Source organism: Carassius auratus, chromosome 27 (genome assembly GCF_003368295.1).
Source record: "Carassius auratus strain Wakin chromosome 27, ASM336829v1, whole genome shotgun sequence".
Classification (NCBI taxonomy): Eukaryota; Metazoa; Chordata; class Actinopteri; order Cypriniformes; family Cyprinidae; genus Carassius; species Carassius auratus.
In genome coordinates this window covers 4,975,780-4,994,665 of record NC_039269.1, presented here as the reverse complement: position 1 = coordinate 4,994,665, position 18,886 = coordinate 4,975,780, and the positions used below count along the sequence as shown (strand labels likewise).

Genomic DNA, 18,886 nt, shown 5'->3' with positions numbered 1-18,886 from the left:
TATATCAAACATGTGCATGGTAAGAGCATCTATGGTAATTCGCGTTGGCCAAAACACACAAGGAAACGCGTTATGAAATAAAATATCACCGGCAATCACAGACATTTGCATTCGGACGGCATTCGTTTTCTCAGAGGATCACAGAGTTTGCTGAAAAACAGTAGGTAATTTGCTCTGGAATTATCACAGAGGTTGTGTGAGAAAAACACACAAGCAAAACACACAGATGTGGCAGATTCGGACGGATTAAAATCACCAAGTACGTCTGTGAAACACAGATTTCTCTAACGACCCCCTGTTAAACTAGTCCCGTCCGAATAGGGCTTTTCTCAAGCAAATTTAATTAGATTAGATTAGATTCAACTTTATTGTCATTGCACATGTAAGGTACAAGGCAACGTAATGCAGTTAGCATCTAACCAGAAGTGCAATAAGCTTTAAATAAACAATCGTTTACCAGGTTTATTGAACAAAATGACACATATTTGTTCTGAATATGACACTGTTGTTCTGAATTTCAGTCATGTGATGGTCTGTTGCCCAATAACAGATTAACAATATGAATGTGAGCATCATATTGTGTCAAAATATGAATTGTCTTTCTCACACACACACACACACACACACACATACCGGTGTCTCTCTCCCATGTGGCCAGACGTCCCTCTAACTGCTGCCTCAGTCTCTCGTTGGTTCTGATTGAATCTTCCAGTCTCTGACGCAAAGATCGGATCTCTCTCAGATGCTCCTCGATCACATCAACACCTGTCAGCATCACATCATATTTACAACAACTGAAGGGGAGTCCATGTGTTTATACTGTTTCTCAGTTTGTTTTTATTTAAACTGCTGATTGAATGGCTGGACAGTAACACACACAAACACACAAACCTGTTTGACTGTTGCCAGACTGATAATAAGATGATCCATCAAAACCTCTTATTGGTTGAATCATATTCTCCATGTCCCACATTGCATCTGTTTGCAGAGATGGGCCTCCACTCTTTCCCAGTACATGTTGGGATACAGGTGTGTAATCGATTGATTGCATGGTCAGCTGATAGCTGGAGAGTGAGCGAGGAGCACTGAAAGCTGTTAGAAAGAGTGACGCAGAAATTAATTTCAGGACACACAAGTCTCTAAAGTGTTGGGATCTATCAGGTGAAAGCACTCATTTCTGATCATATCACATGAGTTTGCAAGGTTATGAACAAATAATAATAAATATGAAGAACTGAATTATGCTTAGTCCCTGTTGAGGCTATCCTATAAGCCTCGGCATAGATGGCATGGTGTTCTCAATGCGTAGCAGGAAATTCTGAGTCCAAACATTAGCTCTCTTTGGGTGGTGTTCCCGTTTATTATGAAGGTAAAAAAAAAAGATATTTCACCCAGTGCTGAATATTAAAGTGCTGTCGTGCTGTTGGTAAACTGACTGCTCACGGCTACGGCAAGAACCGTGTGTTCCTCGCCATCCACACCCTTTCCTAACTAATTGCAACACCTGTAAATATATCTAGCTCCCTGTGACGTGTCACACATAGTGAAACACTCCCACCCAATGGTTAGAATAATAGTAGCAATATTAACCGATCCAGAGAAGGTTTAACTGTCATTCTGCATTATTGACACACTGTTTTCCTAATGAATGTTGTTCAGTTGCTTTGACGCAATGTATTTAGTTTAAAGTGCTATATAAATAAAGGTGATATGACGTGACTTGACTTCTGTTTGTGGGTTTGCAGTAAGTTAGTCAATCGGGGATAAACACATGCTGTGCGCTCACATCTCATGGGCAGCCTCTGCTGTGCTGGGGCAGTCAGGACACTGTGCACGGGGGCAAAGGTCATGGGGATAGAGTGAGCAGGCCAGCTCTGGGTTTGGATCAGAGGCTGTGAGCTGGACGAGATTCCCGTGAACACACCTGCATACGGTGGAGCACAGATGCATGTGTCTCTATGTGTGTCAGTGACATACTATTGCACTCTCCTGTGTCCTGTAGTGGGAGACACTGGACTGACAACAGCAATGAAATCTTCTTCATTAGCATTTGGGTAAAACACACAATCTGAAGTTTTGGTAGAGACAGCTGCATTAACAATCTGAGATCAGAAAGAAACAGACTGTGAAGTTCACAGATTTAATTTTTAGTTCTATTTTGTCTTTTGTTTTAATGACAGCAGCACGGCAGCTACATGAACAAAACCTGGTGATCATGTTTTCCAGAATCAGAAATCTGGGTCACTCAACAAATGTTAGGGTTCTTTGATTTGAATTCTCAAAAATCTTGTTTATCATGTTTAAATGATTAAATTCATATGTTGTTTACAAATATTTTTCATATGCATTTATTCATTTTTGATTTATTACTTATTGATTAATGATTCTTATATTAATCTTTGCCATATATTCATATTCAAGTGTTTACTCAGAGGATAACTGATCCCCAACTGAGCCTGGTTTCTCCCAAGGTTTTTCCTCCATTCTGTCACCGAGTTTTGGTTCCACTGGCTTGTTTAGTCAGGGACACTTAATATCCAGAGATAGTTTACTCTTTTACTCTTTACTCATTCCTTTCCTACTTTCCTCTGTTTCTTTTGCTTTTCCCCACTCTTTACATTTTATTAGCATAAAGCAATTACATGGATTTAGAGAAAGTTCAGCTGTCAATCCATGAGATTTCCGTGAGACTGTGAATAGGGTTGGGTACCGAAACCCGGTGCTAATATGGAACTGGTATGCACAGAACCGAATCAGAACACAGATTTCAGTGCCTCTTAGATGTCGGAGCGATCAATTGAAATATTTATCGTGGCTCTCTGAAATGTACACTAGAAGCATGGGCATAGCTAGGCTTTTTTAGCGGGGCTATAGCATTTAGCTCCATAAACTGAGCTCAAATTTGCGATCGCCCCAGAGTCAGTTTGCTTAAATTTCATCTGAAAACGGCGGCAGATCGGTCTCCTCCCATTTCAGCGCTCTTTAATCCACAGACCGCAGTGGAACAGCGCGAGCGGAATCAAACAGAAACAGAGGACACAAGGTGTGTGTTTATCGATAGATTGTTAGAATAACGGTATCTGTCTAGTTCTTTGTCATAAATATGGTTTACAAAAGGTCACGAGGGAGCATCAGTATCCAATCTACTGTAAAGATTTTGCTCCGTTCACCGCTCATCGCACCACAGCTGTTTCCTCCAGCGAAACTCTAGCCCTTAACACATTTGAACTTTAATTACACTTATTTAAATATACTTACTTTATATATACACTACTGTGCAAAAGTCTGAAGCACATTAGTATTTTCGTGCTCGGCCAGTTATTTATATCTTTTGCTGTAGTGTGCCAGTAGGAAATATCAGTTTAGATTTCGTTTTTCTCAATTTCATCTGTTTCTTCATGTAATCACAGACAGATTATATGTGGATCATCGGGTTTTGTCAGACTGCTTGTGCATTCAAAAATCTCACTAGATGGCGCAGAGGCTTGAGTCCAACAGAACTACGGGAGCCCTGAGTAGTGTCGCCGGTTTTATTTTGTTGCGTCCATACAATATTTTTTAGAGTGTGAACAATACATTTTCACAGAATGTAGCCTATTCAATCCCAGAGTCCAGACATTAGTAAAGTATCAGTTTATGAACATGTTTTTAGGCTTTTTTAGATTTGGGAATACACATGCATTACAGAAGTGACAAAAACGTTTTTATATATTTTTTAGAATTTATGTGATTTAATATGCAAAAACCAGAAGGACAATATCTGCAGAGAAGGGCTGGCCATTCTCAAAACATAAAATATAAATTTTATTTAAATTTTCGTTTTTGTGTTTCAGAGGAAAAATCATTGTTAAGACATCTCTCAATTACGGACGGTTCTGAAAGAAGAATTTATGCAAATGCATAAAAAGTGCTTTAAAAACTTTAACAGAGATGTCTAGAGGGTATTTAATAGATCTGCTTCCCACGTAAGATTTTTCTAGTTACTAGTAGTTCATTTGTCATTATTCATGGCATTATTCAACTAATCGCAGGTTTATATTAAATTTATATCTATAATCCATAATGAGCCTTCATATATATACCATGCTCAAGCGCATGCATTAAGTTTGCCTCGAAGCACAGGCAGAAGTAGCATTAATTATAATTAATAAACAAATGTTTTCTTGTTGGCTGCCAGATGAAATTTACAGTACTGGCTCTCTCCACATGGACTCGCCTTAAGAGAGAGATGCAGCCTTCACAGATTACACAGTGCTTTCATTTTGAATTGATGTGTTTAAAATACATTTCAAGCTTTCTGTAGATATATTTGTCATGTATGTGAGACAACCCAATTTTCAGTTATTTAATTATCAGGAAAAAAATCATGTGATCGAGAGGACGCCTCCCTGTCATGCATGCGCATTAATAGTTTTCACAGAAACGCTTGAATATGAATAATAATTAACATTTTGTATATACATTACAAAGTAATTTTTTTTTTTTACATGCAATTATCCAAAATAAAACCAAACAAGATTTGTAATGAAGATAAAATATGTAGACAAATAAGAATAAATGCTGCGGAAGCACTCCGCATCATGCTTGCAGAGCAAATCTTAAAAAAATATTTAAGGAAATTTATATATTTATATATATTTATATATTTTAGGGAATATTATACAAACCTGCATTTAAATGCGGCTGCAATTTATTTATTTATTTATTTTACTTAAATTACATGAAAGCAAGTAAAGAAGACTCTTTACTTTTCAAGAAAAATCATTGAAGTTGCATTTTGTTAATTATAATGAGAAATTTTGAGTTTATACGTGAAGATGTTTTATTATTCAGTTTATTCTTTTGAGTTTCAATGATTTAGTTAAATTGTGAAGGTTTAATTTATTCGTATTTTTAATTAGGCCTAAATAATGGGAGTGAAATTATACAGTGCCTCACGTTTTACTAAAACAGCTCACTATAGGCTAGCACTTTTAATGCTCCGATGCAAAGTAAACCACAATTTACTTTGAATAATATAACACATAATTCATAGCCTATTATATAAATAATACTGCACATTATTTAAATATCTCAAATCTAAAATATGGTGTAGAGAAAATATAAGCACAGGCTCATTGGCTTGACATTTATCATGCTTGTATTCGTTCTGAGAAATGCACATATCTTCATAATAACTAAACTTTCATCTGTGAATATTAAATATTTTCTTTATGGAATATCCCCACAATTCACAAAAACAAACCTGTGTGAGTTTGTGTGTTTGTGAGAGAGAGTATGCATGTGTGTGTGATTAAGTAATTCTCATTTGTGTGTGTGTGTGCGTGTGTGTTTCTTGGTTTCAGTTACTCATTTTATTTGTGTGTGTGTGTGAGTGAGTGTTTGTTTTAGTAACTCTCATTAGTGTGTATGTGTGTGAGTGTGTGTGTGTGTGTGTGTGTGTGTGTGTGATGGTAGTTTTCACACCTCTGTCTTTGGGTAGAGGCTCCTCCTGTGGAAACTCAATGGTGGCATCCAGATCTGAGCACAGGTCCACATCCTCATTGGTAGATCCTCTCTCGTTGGACACAAACGAGGCGCAGTCTGACTGGTCTGTTGTCTCTGAGGGGGCGTGGCTGCTGCAGGGCGTGTCCGAACGCTGCTGTAACTGAGTGTGGAGAGATTCAATGATTTGATCTTTGTGTTGGAGCTCCTTACTCAACCTATAGAAGAACACAACCACCTGTCAATAATAAAGTGAAGTGAACTTCTGTATATTAAATTCCAGCTGACGCTCACCTCAGTGCTAGTAACTCGTGACCCATTTTATCATCTTGCTGTTCTGAACGATCACCTGACAAACACAGAAAACATTTAGTGAAGGACTGTATATTTACAAACCAACAGAAACTTAAAGAAAAGGTCAGATAGTACTTGTAAAGAGTGTGCACACACACTCACGTCCACTGATCTTGGTGCTGACTCTCTGAGCGAGTGAGGAACTCTGGGAAAGCTGCTCCCGGAAGCTTTGGCCCATGTAGTAATCGATGTCGTTGGCACGCAGCAGCTCCTCGAAGGCTTTGGTCGTGTCACTCAGGTGCTGTGTGAGGATGTGGCAGATGCCCCGGCCTTCTCGCATCTTCTGCCGCAGGTGTGACAGCTCTCGTGCCTGGGCCTGGATCAGTGTGTTGTACTTCCTTTACATACAGAAAGAGGAAACAAATTGGTGCTTTGCTGTATTTTTTTAACACAGAAATATATGCTGCGTGTCCAGCATTTCTGTTGCTGTTGAACTGAACTCTGGCTGGTTGAATAAACTTCTAAAGCTGGTCGTGCTCCAGATGAGAAGAGCAGAGCAGGACTATGTTTTAACACATTGTTTTCTACAAGTGTATGCACACCGACATTGTTCAAAACTATGTTTAACTATAATTCAGTTACAAAGAGGTAGATGGATCTAATCTGAATCTGAAATGTAAGACTGATTATTTCTAACTGTTAGCTGGTCAAACGTGTTCTAAAGACACAGTTAATATGATGACTGTGTTTATGCAGCGAACCCTGATGACGAAAAAAAAAAATTATGCTCTTGTCTTCTGTAGAGTTGTTTGACAGCTGAAAATGAATCGGTTTTATATTTGATGTAGTTTGCATGACTGATTCTGTTATTTCCATTGTTTATTGCAGTAAAGGTGCTTTGAGCTGCAGAAAATAAAGGTTGGCAGTCTTGAAAGTGCCTCACCCGGGCCAGGTGGCACATTTCCCGTCCTCCGGGCCACTCTTTCCCTCACGTGTGGAGCTCCTGATCTGCTTCTCCAGCAGTGTCACACGGTTCACCAGCTCTTGCAGCTCGCAGCTGGGTCTCAGCGGCCCCTCTGACTGCCAGCCCTCATCCTCATCTGGACCGCTGTGAGCCGAGCTCACCTGAAACGCCCAGTTCACCTGACGGGTCAGAAGCACAGCTCTATACACTGGCCTGTGTGGCTCTTAATCTCATTAACAGATGAATTAACTTGAACTATTAATCTGAGGGAAAGACCAAAGTAAAAAGCAGGAGTTATTAGAGAGACATGAAATCAGCATGGCTGTGCAAGAAAACAATTCATTATAAAGTTTGGTGTCATTACCGATTTTGGCCAAAGAATGGCTGGCCAATCACAGCCGAGTATTAGAGAGCAACATATCAAAGTATAATATGATTAGTCTGAAGTGATTCTGCAGATGAGGCGGTGGTAACGTTACTAACAGGTCAGTGCTAACATCACCGGTGCGTTACCTTGCGTGGCGTGCGCTCCAGGCTGGAGGCGTAGTCGGAGGTGTTTGAGAGAGAGCGGATGCGTAGCTGCAGGCTGCGGATCACTTTTTGGCAGCAAGAGAGCTGTGAGCGCAGATCCTGCACCAGACGCTTCAGTGAGGACGGGTCATCGTTCTGCGTACCGTCACTGTCTGCATTCCAGTCACTGCGTCTGCTTACCGAAACTGAGAGAGAGACGCCCGTCTCCAGCTCATCAAACTCTGAAGACAGAACAACACGACATGCACTGAGCTGCAGCACTACTTTCAATCAGCACATGAATGTTCATCACATGCAAAACATTTGAGACTGAGAGACACTGCATCATCTGTGTCCCAGAATGCAGCAGAAATTTGGGTGTGTCACATAATCATCGATTTCTGTTCATGTAGTTCCAGTGCTGGTGTCATTAAAGCAAAAGGCCATCCCACACTCATGTTTATTGTCCCACTTTTCTCTTTTTAAAAGGTTTTCATTCCTTCAGAAAAGAAAGGCACTAGTTTGGAGCTGCTGTGTTGATGTTTGTGTCAGGTTTGTGTTTGGTGTATTTGTGTCAGGTATGTGTGTGTCAAGTGTGTGTACCGGGGCTGCTGGCATCGTCTCTCTCTGCTTCGTTCTCGCTGCGGCCGCTCGTCTCGTATCCCAGATCCTGAAGATCCACCTGCACCTGCTTACTGTCCTGTTGCACGGCGCTCTCAGCTGGCAAAGACAGAACCATCAGTACAAATCACAGGGGTGAGTGTGTGTGTGAGTGGATGTGTGTGTATACGTGTTAGTATGGTGTGTGTCTATGTGTCTCGATTCACCCTGTTCTGTCAAAGATACTAGAAAAGGTAGTATCATCAACTATGTTCCTTTTTAGAGAAAAATCTTATCTGTTAGGAATTCCAGTCAGGATTTAGACCGTATCATAGTCCTGAGACTGTTCTCAATAGAGATACAAATGATCTGCTCTTATCATCTGATCATGGTGTATCTCTCTTTTTGTCCTACTGGATCTTAGCGTTTGACACTATTGACGACAACATTTGTTTAAAGGCTTAATACTAGGACCGTTACATTTCACATTTTTAGGAAACATAGCGTTAGCTTTCACTGTTATGCAATCCTGTCCTCCAACAAAATACGACCCTATAGGTCATTTGTGCAAGAATCTTATAAAGACCTATATTTACATTTGACATTTTAGTGCCCTCTAGTGAGTGTAAAAATAATGCCAGAGTCGTGTCAGGTCTGCCGTCATAAAATGACGTATGATTGTTATTACCAATCAAAATGCGTGTTTATTTAAATGCAATGTGTGGAAATTTTACACCGATCTCACAGTCATTTGTACATATTTTACTAGGTAAAATATCACAACATCACAGCACAGGGACAGTTCTCATTAAGATAATATATTATATTAACTTACATTGCTACTAGATCAAAATCAACTGCGGGCGGCAGATCCTTTTCCTAAACTCTGGAATAACCTACCTAACATTGTTCGGGAGGCAGACACACTCTTGCAGTTTAAATCTAGATTAAAGACCCATCTCTTTAACCTGGCTTACACGTAACACTAGCACATTTCTATTATTCAAATCCATTAAAGAATTGTTAAGGCCCATACACACCAAGAATGAGAACTATAAAGATAATGATATTAGTGTCCACACCAGCTGACGATATCATCTGTTTATTCTCAGCGCAGCTGTGTATGAGGCTTTAAATTCTCAAGCTCGTTACAATAGGACAGATTCTGATTGGCTGTCAATGTTTGTATCGTTCATCAGCGGGAGAAAAAACCCTAACATGTTACATAGTACATAGTTACACTATGTCCCTGTTGAATACTGAAAGCTAATTTAAAAAGAATTTGTATTGTAAGAATAGTCATATAAATAAGGATCACTTGATGTGTGTGTGCGCATGTGTAAGTATGGTGCATGTATGTGTGTGTGTCTCCTCACTCAGCAGCTCTCTGTAGTCTTTCAGTTGTTCGGCCTGTGCCTGCACCGTTGCCTCGGACACCATCAGTCTCTCCTGCAGCTCGCGACTCTCCTGACGACTCACTGCGAGGTCGCCACGGAGACGCTCCGCCTGCTCCCGAAGCCCCGCCTCCACATACTGCCAGAAGCCAATGGCTCCGCCCCCTCCTGTGCTCGAACCACTGCTGTCACCCTCGACCTCTCGTTTCATTCCTACATCCTGATCACAAAACAAACACTGAATCCTTCACAAACCCACTGTTCTTACCTGAATGATGTAGTACTTCAGTCTGTACTTTGCTGTATGAAAATGAAGCTGGTTAGTGTTAACCAGTGCTAGTTATTTGGCTGATGATGTATTACCTGAACTGTGTGCCGGCCTGCAGGTTCGTGAGACAGCAGAGCTCCGAGGTCCAGAGAATGAGGTCTGGTGCATCTCCTCTTCCACCTCCCCTCCCGCAGCTTCACATTTGGGGGCCCACGCTTGCCCTGAGGGCCCCTTACATCTTCCCCTTCCTCTCCATCTTCATCATAATATTCTTCCTCCTCTTCCTGCTCTCGGAACGTACAGTAAACTTCCTGAGACTCACGGGAGTTTGGCCGTTCTGTTTCACGCTTCTCCGACCCTCGACACCTGACAGATTCCTCCTCATCCGCTGCTAATCCAGACTCGTCTTCATTCAGATCGTTCCTGTGAGAGATACGATTGCATCAAAGCAGGAAGACGCCAGCAGACTCAAGCGATCTGAAGGGAATGGATTTGGTACCTGGAGCGAGCGAGTGAGGAGCAGCCCGTCTCACTATTATCTTGGTTTCTCTGCTCTGATGTATTGTGAGACATCAGCTTCCTGCCAAACTCCTCAGCTCTCTGTCAGAAGAACACGCACAGATACACTAACCACAAACAAATACTAAAGACTATATTTCAGATTCTTAACTCTTTCCCTGCCAGCATTTATCATTTTTTTAAGTTGCCATCCACCGCCAGTGATTTTGATGATTTTCCCTCAAATTCAGTTCCAGTATATTTTGCCATTTAAATATTTGAATATGCATAACACAAGAATAAAGATCAGAGCCTCTTCTCTTTTCCAAAATGACATCTGGATAATATTCAGTATGATTATCAAAGCATAAATCCAGTTAATCGCTTTCAACAACACCTGCACAGACATATACCACTTCCTGGATCAACATTTTACTCTGTAACATTATGTTGTTTTTAATTATATGCTGCTTACATTATTTTTAACATGCATTTGTTGACATAAGAGATCGCTCCTTTCTCAGTCCTGTTCACTTGTGTTTTTGTTCGGGAGGTTTTGTACTTGTTCAGAAGATGTGTAATAGCGCCCCTGAGTGAAGACACGAGAAGCCATAAAAACTTGTCTGTGATGGGGAAGCACTGTCATTGTCTTCTAAAAGACAAGATAACTTATCAATGGTGGGGAAAGAGTTAAATGTGTATATGAATTAAAGATGTTGTCTTTTAAAAGTATAATAGTATTGGAGATGAAGGAGCTTCAAGCAACAAACATGAAATTAAAACCATAAAACAAAAAGTATTTTGTTGCAGCTGAATCTTTTAAATAATTCCTATAATCTTCAGGAGCTGTGGCCTTCATCTGGCCCAGTAATGGAAAGGTTTGTACAACAGATGAGCAACTCCATTTCTAACCCTGAGCTTCAGGAGACTCTGAATTAGTATTTCTTTAAGAGCTGTTTCTCAGAGGTTTTCTTCTTACCTGCGTGCTCGTCAGACTCTGAGCCGTCAGTTTGATCTCATCTTCCTCGATGCTGTCTGGGAACTCCTCACTGCTGCTGCTGTCACAATCGTCTTCATCTTCATCACTACTGGATTCTAGAAAGAAACAAGACAAACACTAAATCTCCTCTTCATACATCTCGTTCTTATATTTCTGTTTCCAGAGCCAAATCACAGCCAGTATGTTCTACAGTCCAGCTGCGGCGTTTCTGGAACTCTAATTCATGAATGAGGCAGGACCGTACACAGAACATCAACAGACACAAACATCATTTGGATAAATGGATAAAACATACAGACACACACACACACACACACGAGTACTGGCTGGTTATGTGTCTTCATTTCAGTGACGAGCTAGAGGTTTATTCAGATTTAGTGGCCCTGCAGTGTCCCACCTCCATAGTCGGTCTGGATCAGCACGGCCCGGTGCAGCACCAGCGCCGTCTCGCGGGCCCTCGTCAGGGTTTCCTCCAGCTGTTGGCGCAGCACCTGAAGCGAGTGCAGTTCAGTGTGCAGCGCTCCAGGCTTCTCAGCACTGCTAACGACACAGACGCATCAGAACAGAACCACTCACACACAGCTGCCAGTGGCTCTTCAGCTCTTAAAGCAAGAGTTCAGACAACAGTGAACATTCTATCAACACACACTTGCTCTGTGACTGATGTTTGTACTTGCTGATATCATGTGAAACATGATGCACAGGTAGGAGTGTGAGATCTGAAAGCTTCAGCAGAGACAGATGTTTTCAGTGATAAACTGGTTTAATATCAGTCTCTTCCTCACACAAAGCATCACATGACTTCAGAAGACTTTGAATGCAAGAGTCATATCACATGGACGACTATTATGATATTTTATTATGATTATTATGATGATATGTTTTTTGCTATTTGCCACTCAGGTCAGCATCATGAGTGATGGATTTTAACACGGAGTGTGTGCTGGAGTTCTGACCTGTCGTCCTGACCTTGGACATATCTGAGCTTCTCATAAACACTCTTCTCTGCTCTCAGAGCTTCATTCAGCGCCTGCTGCTCCGACACCAGCTGCTGCAGGACACACTGACACACACAGAGAACGTAAGTACACACACAGAGAGAACACAAGTTCACACACACACAGAACACAAGTTCACACACACACACACACACAAACACACACACTGGAGGAACGTAAGCACACACACACTAACACACACACTGGAGGAACGTAAGCACACACACACACACACACACACACACACACACACACACGCTGGAGGAACGTAAGCACACACACACTAACACACACACTGGAGGAACGTAAACACACACACACACGTGCTCTCTCATGATGTTACCTGCTGATCAGAGCTTGATGTGTTGTAATGCCCTGCAGACAGAACCGAGCGCATCTCTGAGAGCTCCCGCTAAACACACACACAAAGGACAGAAAAACAATTACTACAGTGTTTCTCAACCTTTCTGACTCCAAATCCCGCTACTGTACTGAAAAACACTAACAACATGTTGCATTATACAATGTTTTCTTGTGTAAAACAAGGACACATCTCTGTTTATAATTCACTGCAATATATGTTACTGGAATGAATCAGACATGATGCAGAATTCATCAGTATTTTATGTTGTTTATTTATTTTTATTTTGAGTAATTCCAAAATACAAAAATTTGTATACACACCATCCATGTTAAAGATACAATAGTAATGCTAATCTACTTTGTCTTCTCCATTTGGCCACAGGTTTTCATCCACATCACATCTTATGAAAGAATCTTCTGGCATGCCTGATCCATCCCTGGCAATCTTCTGCTAATATGTCCAGGCGTCCAGCATTCATTGCGGTCCAGGAGGGACATTTAATAATGTAGTTGGTCATATTTATAATTGTTTTTATAGCATTTAATTTTAAGATTTAAAATATATTTCATTCAAATATTACTGTAGAAATGTAGCAAATTGCTGCCTTATTCAGTTTTGTATTATTTTATTGTTTTGAATATCAGTTTAACAGTTGTGAAAACAGTATGTAAGCATGTGCAAATTGGCCTGTATGTACAAAGAGTTTTGGCAGTTGCTGTGTCTGAATGAGAAAAGATGTAGTCATTGAATGCATTTTGTGCCAAAGCAATGATAACTGATCCTCAGTTTAGCCCACATAGACTTCTGTTGTGCTCACTGTGTGAAGAGTTTAGCAAAAGTGACCTAAGTATTGAGAAATGTGTCCTAGCGTCTGTAAAAAACTGTAATGCACCGACTAAAGAATTTTTAAAAATCACTTAATTTATTCAATGAACACAGTAATAGGAAAGGTTTTCCCACATTTAGGACATGGATTGTGAAAAGTGATAACTAGATAAAAATGACATGATCTACATGTGTACCTGATTTAGTGTGTGTGTGTGTGTGTGTGTGTGTGTGTGTGTTTACCTCAGTCTCTTTGTATTTCTTAAGGGTCAGCTGTAGTTCATCTCTGATGGCTTGTACATCCAGATCACCTGAGCTGCTCATACACACGGCTGGTCATCATAAACGCACACACAAACATACACACACACACACACACACACACAGAATGTAGTGAATCAATAATTTTAATTGATCTAATGTGGGAGGTACTGCAGTGAAAACTCACCCTGTGCCGGTTCTGGTGTGGAGTTCAACTCACTCGGACCCGCAGAAACTCCTGCACACACAGCCAATCATTACTGTGGTACACTGGCACCTGGCCCATCATTGCCCTGGTACACTGATGCACAGTCCATCATTTACCAAAGGTACCACTGATGCACAGGCCCATCATTACCAAAGTTTACACTGATGCAAAGCCCATCATTACCAAAGTTACACTGATGCAAGCCCATCATTACAAAGGTACACTGATGCACAGCCCATCATTACCAAAGGTACACTGATGCACAGCCCATCATTACCAAGGTACACTGATGCACAGCCCATCATTACCAAAGTTACACTGATGCACAGCCCATCATTAGCAAGGTACACTGATGCACAGCCCATCATTACCAAGGTACACTGATGCACAGCCCATCATTAGCAAGGTACACTGATGCACAGCCCATCATTACCAAGGTACACTGATGCACAGCCCATCATTACCAAGGTACACTGATGCACAGCCCATCATTACAAGGTACACTGATGCACAGCCCATCATTACCAAGGTACACTGATGCACAGCCCATTCATTAGCAAGGTACACTGATGCACAGCCCATCATTACCAAGGTACACTGATGCACAGCCCATCATTACCAAGGTACACTGATGCACAGCCCATCATTACCAAGGTACACTGATGCACAGCCCATCATTACCAAAGTTACACTGATGCACAGCCATCATTAACTTGGTACGGTGGTGCACATTGTAAAAAAGAACAGAAGTGAAGCATTTTTACTCTACTGCAAAAGTACTTCAAGTGTCTGTACTTTCAGACAATTTTCTTTAGAAAACTTTACTTCACAACATTCCAAAGTATAATATTGTTCTTTTTAATGCACTACATTCCATATTAAACATTATTTAATACTTAATTACATTAGAAATCTATTACTTTCTTTTACTAAGTAAAAGTAATTCAAAGATTTACTTAAAATACAAGAAATCAGTCCATTTTTTATGTAGTTAAGTATTAATGATAAAACGAACAACAACTTTTATTTATGAAATGAAGTGCCGTAAAAAGTAGGCTTTAGTGAAGTAAATAATATAATAACACTGATACACTGCAGATACTTTTTACATTTACTTGAAGTAAAGTAAAAAGACTTCACTACAGTCCACCTCTGTGGAAGAGAACAGGCTATCCAAAATCCTAAATATTTTTAAATCCGGTGCTTTTTGCATGTATTTTTTCAAACTCTTCTGTCATCGTCTCATCTCGTATGTCTCACACCTCACTCTTCTTGCTCAAATGATAAATGAAATCTGATCCATGATGTGACTGTCGTTCAGCACGCTGCATAGAGCAGCCACGTTCAGTTTTAATTGTAGTGTCTGTGCTTCACACCGGTAAAACCGTTAACACCGTCTATAACAGCAACCCTAGCTTTAAGGATCTTAAGGATCTTATCTAAGCAGGAACAGCATGTAACACTCAAAAGACAAAGGAAAACTTGAAATGGCAACATATGACCCCTTTTAATGAGAAAAAGCAGACGAATATGTCAGTTGTTTTTTAGTCAGTCTGATTCTCTTCACTGAACAGCTATAAAGGCACGCCCTTCATGAGGTTCCGCCAAGTGTGTGTGAGTGTGTTTGACCTGTAGGAAAGTGTCTTTCTCCTTGAGTACGTCCTGAAGTCTCTGCAGCTCTCTGGACGCAGAAACGTCCTTCTCTCGCTGCCTGTTCATGTCATTCAGCTCCTGTTCTCGCAATGTTAGTTGCCTCCGCAACTCTTGCAACTGACCCGATTGCTCGGAAATCACCCGGCCCGACTGCTGGCTGTAATCCTGAGAGACCAGAACATGTCAAACATGATGAAGAAATCAGCCAGCAGACAGTAATGAACTGACAATCAGCTGCACCTTCATGTCCTGATCTCTGGAGCTGATGGTGTGGGAGCAGCTCCGTCAGCTGTCTGTGGTGTTCCTGTGCCTGCCGGCTACGGTCTGACATCACTTCCTGAAACAGATGCTCTTTCATGGTCAGATGGGACTGCGAGATCATGGAGCAGGTCAGCAGTGGACACTTCTTCCAGCAGCACTGACCTGAGCTCCTGCAAACACACACACCCATCACAAGTGGCCATGTGTGTTTAAAGTGTGCATGGGGACATCTGTGTTTGGTGTGTGTGTAGCATTAACTGACTGATGCATAACGCCATGAGCTGCTGAAATTGAATGCTCTAATCTGATTGGCTGCTTTTATGCATCCTTCAGATGTTTCTGTGCACGTTTACATCAGTGCATCCGATGCAAAGCTGTGGTTTACACGTTCCAGTAGAGTTATAACACCAGCGGCGGCAGGGGTTTGAAAGCGACCGATAAAGCACATTCCCTGAATGTAACAAGCAGTTTTAGATAAAAGCGTCTGCTGAATGCAGAAATGTAAACATCAGACAAGCAGAGATCCTGCTGCTTGTGTTCATGAGGTGATCAGATGTTTTCAACAGACAGAAAGCACTGCTGTAGGGTGTGTGAGACTAGCCTAGTGTGTGTGTTACCTCGCTCTCTTCTGCTGTGTGAGCGCAGCGCCTTCTGCAGCTGCTGAATGATGCCGTCTCTCTCCTGTACAGCGAGTGTGTGTTTCTCATCGCTCTGCTGTTCAGCCACTCCAGTTTCTGGCACGTTTCCTGCATTCTCTCCAAATCCAGATCCTTACTGCGCACCAGAGCATCCAAACCCTGCACACACAGAGTTTAGACACAGTTAAGCAGACAGTGGCTACGCTTACATGCACAATTTTGGTTCAGGTTCAAAACTGATGAATCTGATTGTAGTATTTACATGAAACACTAAATAAAGTGATGGGTTGATGTGCGCTTTTATATGTTACAAGCTTCAAATCGGAATAGATTTTTTTTTTCAATGTTTGCACATAATAACCAGTCTCCTACACTCTTTATTTGTTTTTAAGAGCAGAATTTAATATTTTATCTATTTATGGATATATATATATATATATATATATATATATATATTATATATATATATATATATATATATATATATATATATATTATATATATATATATATATACCACTGTGCCATGCTTCTCATATTTATCATGCAGTAAAGAAGTCCCTCCCTGCGCCCCAAACTGGGTTCCTGTGGATGAGAATCCAAAAGAAGGACTGCTGGGAGGCTGTGCTGCTCCACCTCACAGCTGCCAAGTAAAGGAGAGTTTTATAATGACAGGACACTCATTCATACACACCTTTATTCAAAATTAAGAGCCGTTGTTCCGAACATCATACATCAAAACGCTATTTCTGCATAATTGCACAAGCACAGTCCTTTCAGTTTCAGGTTTCAGTCTGATCGAGTGTTTACATGGGCTCTCAACGGTGTTAGAAGAGGAATAAACACCCCCTTCAATCGAATCGAAATTTAATTCTGATCGAGTTCAGTCGGATCGCATAAGGAGTTTCATGAAGGTTTTTCAGTCTGGACTGAGCAGTCAATCCGATTACAAACAGATTATTGGTTATTGGTTTAAACGTAGCCAGTGTGTGCATCAGTGCTGGTCGTGACACACACCGTGATGGTGTCGTTGTTGTTATTGAGGACACAGCCGCAGTCTCTCCAGGTCTCGCTCTTTCTCACGGAGCACCAGCTGCAGTCGACGCACCTCACCGTCCTTCTCCTCCAGACAGAGGAACTTCTCATCGATTGAACGCTGAAACACAACACAGATTTCAGCTAGACTTCCAGAAGAAAAGGAAAGTGGTGCATCTGATCACCTGAGTAGATCTGAGGAATCAGACACAAACACACACTCACTGATAGAGGTTTCATCACCTCACTATCACGTGACAGAAGATGCAATAACAGTGTGAATAGTGCAGTGGTTTCAATCCTGAAACCCGGTCTCTCTTATCTGACACACTCAGCTCAGTTCATGGAGCCCTTTCCTAACGAGCTGATGATCTGAATCAGGGGTGTCAAATAAAGGAGACACATAAAATACACAGACCAAAGGGTCCCTAGGTCTTAATTTGCTGGGGTATGTTTGTAGCAATAGCCAAAAATACATTTTATGGATCAAAATTATACATTTTTATTTTATGCCAAAAACTATTAGGATATTAAGTAAAGATCATGTTTCATGAATATATTTTGGAAATTTCCTATTGTAAATGTTATCAAAATTAATGTTTGATTAGTAATATGCATTGCTAAGAACTTCATTTGAACAACTTTAAAGATGATTTTCTCAATATTTCATTTTTTTTGCTCCCTCAGATTCCAGATTTTCAAATAGTTGTATCTCAGACAAATATTGTCCTCCGAACAAACCACACATCAATGGAGAGATGATTTATTCAGCTTTCAGATGAAGTATAAATCCAAATTTAGAAAAACTGACACTTAAGTTTTGTGGTCCAAGGTCACATTTGATTTTAATTAGAGCTACCTAACTTCCTGTGTGGGGGTCTACAAGAGCCAGACAGGACAGAATAGATGTGATGGATCACACACCTCCAGCGCGGCGTCTCTGTCTCGGATGCGGCTCCTTAGCGTCTGCAGCAGCGCGTCTCTCTCCTCGCGACTGCTGGAGTCACACGAGTCAAGCTCTGCATACTCCTGGAAGTAAAACAAAGCTGAAGTTTGACACAAAACACAAGAAAGGTCCCGTCTTCATTCCAGTATAAGGGAGATAGGGACCTGCAGCAGCGCGTCTTTGCGGCATAAACTCTGCTGGAGCTGTGCAATACTTTTGTCCCGGTCAGTGATTTCTGAGCGAGTCAAGCTTCACAATCTCTCAGCTCACACACTTTGACCTGCAGCTCAGACCGCAGCTGCTCAACCATCTCACGCAGCTCCTGTAACACACACACACACACACACACACACACAATCAGAATCACAGAAACAATGATGGTTTCCGAAACATTCCTATTGTCTCATCTATTTCTGGTGTTGCCCAAAACTCTCACTGTCTACAGATCATGTTCACATTATATTTACAGGACTGAGGACCGTCATTACATGATTTCTATGTGATCGGTTCATATTTTGCTTCATTCACAGTCATATCCATTATTTTTCCTCATCGAGGCAACCTGTGCTGTTCTCTAGGAAAAATATTAACAATATGTATTATAACAAAACCAATTGCAACCAGTAAATAAAAATTACTACAAAAAAACATATCTACACAAGAAAAGACAGCCACCATCAGAAAAA

At 40.9% G+C, this 18,886-nt stretch overlaps 1 pseudogene; it reads right to left on the bottom strand.

Moving 5' to 3' along the window:
• The window catches only part of LOC113046242 (myomegalin-like), a 33,581-nt pseudogene extending 14,896 nt beyond the window's left edge, over nt 1-18,685 (bottom strand).
• Nucleotides 18,686-18,886: the final 201 nt, after the last annotated feature.